Source organism: Neolamprologus multifasciatus, chromosome 11 (genome assembly GCF_963576455.1).
Source record: "Neolamprologus multifasciatus chromosome 11, fNeoMul1.2, whole genome shotgun sequence".
In the NCBI taxonomy this organism is placed as follows: domain Eukaryota; kingdom Metazoa; phylum Chordata; class Actinopteri; order Cichliformes; family Cichlidae; genus Neolamprologus; species Neolamprologus multifasciatus.
Window position 1 is genome coordinate 18,128,457 of NC_140449.1, and position 6,343 is coordinate 18,134,799.

The window sequence follows — 6,343 nt, forward strand, 5'->3', positions numbered from 1 at the left end:
TATTGTGGTAACGAGCACGGTAACTAGTTATTATGCCAAAATCAGGAACGCGTTAGTCGTTACTGGGATTTAGATACGGTCGTTACTCGTTACTTTGTGTGGTGGCTATCACGGAGCTTCCACAGATTCTGTAACATTAGCAAGTGGTGGAGGCAGCAGGTGGATGAGGGAAAGGGGACGCAGAAGGAAAAGAGACCCGAGGCGGCCGCCGGTCCAAGTGTGAACTGAACTTCAGGCAAGAAGTTATGACCTGCAGTCTATCTGGGTCAGATATAAACCAAGTTTAGGTGGAGTTTATTTTCGTTATTCTGACTTTTTCCGTACTGCGTACTAGCTAGCATGACGGAGTTTCTATACAGCTGGGTGGGTGCTATGAAGTTAATGATGTTGAACTTTATTTTGTTCATAAGTTATTAGAGTTGCCAACCGTCCCGTTCTGGTATTCAGAGAAAATATTACGCGTTTCTTATTGAGGTGAAAGGAACAATTTGTCCCGTAATTCAGCTACAATGAAAAAGACACAAAGCTGGAGTTATTCTGTGTCTTGCTGCACAGCTGCCTCTTCTTCTTTCATTCCCCTCCCTCTCCTGTTTCTACTTCAATCATGAAAACTGATCAATGATCAGCTGATCGGCTCTCTTGTTTGTTTATCGCCCACTTTGCGCCAGAAAGAGGAAACCAGCCAATGTCGCGCTAAACAACAGCAGCACGTTCAAGCTTGAGCAGCCGTTGTTAGAATTTATTTAATATTAATTTCTAGTATCAGCTGATGTTTGCTGGAGCCACAGCTGCAAAAAAGCTGCTGGTCATAATATCGGTTTGGTTATCTGGTGAGAGGGAAACATGAAGATGAAACCAGGAGATGTCCTTACTGAATCAGAGCTGAACAGGTGATGGAGAAACAGGTTTACCTTTTAGGTGACATGAATGAGTTGAAGGGAAGTTATGAACTGATTCTGAGAAACAGATAACACCAGGATCCTTTTCTAAGTAGCTGACAGCTGGTAACTGTGCAGGGGCGGGTCTAGCAAAGGTTTGCCAGGGGGGCCAGGTAGGGCATTAACAGGGAGAGGTGGGCACAAAGAAATACTTTTCTTTCTTATTCTCATTTAAAATGTCTGGCTTTTAAAAAATAATTATCTGAATCTTACAACAAACGATTGATAGATTGGTGCATATATACCATCAAAACAGTGAACATCACTGTCACAACAGCGTTTGTTTTCATTCAAAGGCTTTATGATTTTTCCTATAATGGCGGGCCACTCTCAAGTCAAAATGCCCGGGCCAATTTTCTGTCCCAGTCCAGCCCTGTATGCAGCTCATCTGCAGTCTGGTGTTGCCTACATCTTCCTATTCAGAAGGCAGAATTTCCGAGTTCTGAGTACAATCAAAGCACCACGACTGCAGTTTTTGTGTTGGATGTAAAAGGCACACATGACGCTGTGACGTAGGCTAGAATCATGGCATTCTCTCGTGGAAATATGCACATTATCTTTTCCTTTCTATTGGTAGGTGGCACAGTGCACTTGTGGCAAGTAAGCAAGCTAGAAGACTGGCAAAGTTATGGAAGCAACACATTAACAAGAGAATTCTGAGTAAAACCAAAGTTACTTTCCCTAGTAACTAGTTACTTTGAAAGTAACGAGTAACTTGAAGTAACTGAGTTACTTTTGATAGAAGTAACTAGTAATGTAACTAAGTTACTATTTTAAAGTAACTTACCCAACACTGTGTATTACTCCCTGACGTTACTGTCAGGGCCTTAGAAACTTGTTTTCGTCAAACTGGCTTCATTTTTTGCTTATGTTTCACAGTGATACTATAACCTGGCAGGACTCGATGCATCATCAACAGCTTGACTGGCAAATGAACTAAATGTGCAAAACACAGAGTGTTGCCTGTTGCCTTTTCTAAAGTGTGCCTTAGCTACAGCACATAGAAGAGATTTAAACAGCTCTGAAGTACAAAGCATTTATGTTGGAGCTCTGCACGACCTGCTGGTGCCAACTGGCTGTGATTTCTTGGGCCACAGACACTGGTAGTGAAGCCATCCTCGGTTCCAGGGATTAATGACTCCTCACACATTGAGAAATGTTTACCACTCGCCACTCCACTAGACACACTAAGAGCTCTGTCACTGAAACAATAACGCAGTCTGAAAAGCCCTCATAACTCAGAGCCTCTCCGCCTTTGTCTTTTAACCAGAGCTTTAATCAACATTTATGACATCCTTTTGTCTCTTTATTGCCAATATATTTCCCAACCAATCCAAACATTATGCTCCCAGAGGAGCAGACTATTAAGGTTGGAAAGAGCCGATACAGTTTGGGTCAGTGACCCACACTAAAGTGGACTTGATCTATATTATACTAAACCTTTTATTATTATGCCTTTGTGCAATGCTTCTAGCTAAGATCACCTTGGGAAGATAAGGACCAGTGATGATGCTTTGTTGTAGCAGGTGCAAAAGGTGAAGGAGGCTAATAACAAAAGCGTCTCATAGGTTTTCAATTTTCATCCAAATATAAAGCACTTTAATGAATATTCTACTTTGCAAAGCAGTCAGCTATAGGAAATAGATGTCCAGATTAATGCTGCTCTTCATACCTCAAACAGAGATGACTACACCCAAAGAGATATTAGTATAAAGCTCTTAGTAACTGCGCAACAACAGAAATCTAAGATATTTAGTTATCTGTTACCGCTCATATAAGCAAATACTTCTCCAAAATTTGGGGTAGAAAAAGCAAAATAAAAAATAGAAATATAAAACTAATAAATGATTGTGGGTCTTTGTCAACTGGTGTTTTCTTGTTTTCACGCACTGCTGGTGCATCCTCACCTTACATTTTGGCTTTAAAAAACCCTTCTAAAACTCTGATTTTAACCAACAATATATCAAAGCAGTCACTTTGGGGAATTCTGCACTTTAGTTTGTAGATGAGATCATCCATAGTGGTGTGTTTGTTTTAAAATCGCTACGTTTCAATCAGAGGCTTCACCATCTAATTCTTATCACATATTTAAGACCAAGCAAGTCATGACTGTTGTGGCAGAGGGAAAGATGTAAGATAAGACCTAAGCAGCCAAGGAAATTTTACTGGCATCTGAAAGAAGGTAGTCTGGGCTTTCCACAGCAGTAGTTATGTTGACAGATTCAAACTTTCTTCAGAAATGTTCTATTTTTTTTTTAATTACTTAACAGAATAAATTGTTATATAGTCTGAATGTCAAAAATAAATAAATAAATAGAGTTACTAATCTGTCTGATTTGAAAACATAATCATATCTTTACAAAGCCAGGAAAATATAGCAGCCTAGCTGACTATAAATATTGAAAGACATTGCTTCTGAACTGGTGGGAATGTCGTTCCAAGTGTTTGCTGTTTAGTGGTTAAAGATCAGGAACTACTGTGTGGTGAGGGAAACCTCAGGACATACTGAATATCACAGTGTTGACACTCTGTCAATGTCAAGGTCTGTGGGTTGTAAAAGAAAAAAAGTAGATATATATGTGTTACTTGAAAAATGAGAATGTTCAGTAATTCACTGCATTGCAAAACAACAATACAGTAATAAAAATTCAATACTGGTTTATGGGGATGTTTTGCAATTAAACTTCAAAATAAGGATAGAAAACCCTTTACTCTACAGGCAGTAGTTTAACCAGTAAATGTACTTTTGTGCACTGCAACATCTGAGTTACTCATACATCTTATAAATTTCAACATTCAGATTAAACATTGAAATACTGAAATGAAGCTAGTGTTTTGAAACTGTCAAGACTCAGTCATTTCTGTCTTGGTATGCCAACTATCTCTGCTGAGCTTTCTAATGGCCCTGGGAGTCTTGTCCAACAAAATATATACTCTAGAGGGTCCTCAGTAGATAACCTTAGTGGCTTTTTCTCGCTTAAACACTTGACCCTATAACATTTACATTAGGTGGACGATAAATGGTGGTGCCTGAGTGAAAGCTATGGAGATTTGTAATTGTGTAGGATAATCTTTTTGCACAGCACTTGCGAGAAAGTTTATCAGTCTAATGATATATGAACTTGTCTTCTGTGTTACTTAAAGGGGATTATTAATAACATTTTTAACAATAACAATTTTTAAATGTTATTTGGTGAGGCTAACAATAACACTATCATAACACCTTTAGATTACATTACAACACTGCATGGATAATATTTTGTGAGTGGTATTTCCATTGTGTTAGTCATCCCTATATGATTTATATTGGCTTGCAGGACCCGTTGTCCTATTACAAATCACTTAAATAAACACACTGATGATTTGAGTTAGAAATAAAGTCCCTAGGGAGGTGTTTTCACTTTCAGCTGTTTGAAATAAGTCTCCACTCCATGCAAAAATGAAGCCAGAAGGACTGAAGTGCCCTTTCTTTACTGTAGTGTGTAGAAGTGAGGAAATTATCTTATTGGTTGGCTCAAACTTGCTGGGCTGTTCTCAGAGAACAGAAGGGTTTGGTTGCTTACGAGCAGCTGTTAAACGTGACTTTGCCTGCATGTGTTTCCACAGTGGGGTTGAACAGTCTATTCCGTACATCCTAAGCCCAAAGAACCCCAAACATATCTATTACCTCATCTCTAAACTTAAGAGTAATGATTAGGTGAAGCCTTACCCATCAAGCAAAAAGTTCAATAAATAACAGAGGATAAGCCATGCCAGGATTTTTTAAAAAAAAACATCAGTTTTCTCAAACAAGAAGCTGTGAGTGATGTAATGTTATGCTCATGGATAACTGGAAAAGAAAAAAGTTTTACCATCACTGGTCTGAAATTTGGATGAGCCCAGTTATGACCCATTACACATCCATCAGGCACAGACTCAAAGTTACCACACAGTCCATGCATGCAAAAAAAGTAACTAAAGAATTCTTCCACTCACTTTTTTGCCTCTTTAAAAAGGAACATTTCTTGCATATTGTCACATATACATTGTAGAGACCCGTGTTTCTCTCTTACAAGTTGTTGCATCAGTCACTCTGTTCTCCTGAAAACAGTCAGATGGGGGGGGAGAAAAGAAAGAAAGAAAACCAGCTCCAGATTAGATTAATGACAAGGCACAAAATGTTTCAGATCTGTTACTCTGACAAGTAATTTAATTAAACGTAGCGTACACACGCTGTAGTTGTTCAGAACCTGTGCACATTTTCAAATTGATTTTATGCATTAATGAACGATGAAAAATGGCAGCATGCACTTAATTCCAGCCTGTCTCTACCTCAGACTACCTCAGAAAATAAAATCACTTTGCAGAACAAGGCATGTGAAGTGCTGTTGATAGTAGGAAAAAACCCCCATATAAAAATAAAATCCTTAGGAAGGATGAAACCTCTTGTAGGACTATACTGTTGTCTGAGTTAGAGATAGTCCTGGGAGACCTTTAATCCACTGAACATGACTTACCTCTATTCACTGGCCAATACTGCCGCTCTGTGGCCATTAGATGCTCTTAAGCTACTTGTTGCTCCAAAGTGGAATTCACGGCACGACTTATTAATTAACCACATTTACTACAAAATATTTGCACATAATTGCAAATGTAACAAGCATCAGTTAGTTCTAGAATACGATTCCGGTTAAGGCAGACACTTACTTAGTTTGTTGAAGTGACGCACATCCTACCTGGCACTTAATTAAAGGTAATTTGAAAACTGAAAGAAAAGGCATACAAATAAGTCAATATAAGGAAAAATATTTGCAGTGACGATGTCTATTAATTAGTCAAGCCAAGTGTGCAAACTCCATGCGTTAAATTAGGCAAACTGTTCAAAAAGCATTACAAGAACTATATAGCCAACTACCGTACTACACAGTTTCTAGCAATGCAGTTTGTGTGTCTGTGTGTGTAAAATCGCACTCTTGTTATTAGATAATTGTCATCTAACGTTTACTTAACTGCTATTTTACTTGATAATTCAAATTTGACCAACAGTTCACGTAATTATAAACAAACTTTTAATTTTTTAAATAAGCGATTAATGTAGCTAGACAGACCAAAAGATGACGTTTTGAAATGTATATTTAGGCTCTTGGCATAACAATGGCAACAACATTGTGTGTTTTTATTTAAAATAATCAAAATTATATTAAAAAAAAAAATGATTACGTCTTTTAAAAGGAATACGAAAATGTTTATAAACTTTAAGATCTAGGTCTATTTCAATTCTCATTTAATATCCTGTACGACCCTAAACTCTAACAATGTATCCTAGTTTGCCAAAAGTTTAATTTTCATCTAATATATTGCCATCCCTTCACTGCAGGCGTACCATAAGGACTCACTTCAGATACGAACTGTATAACTTGAGGCAA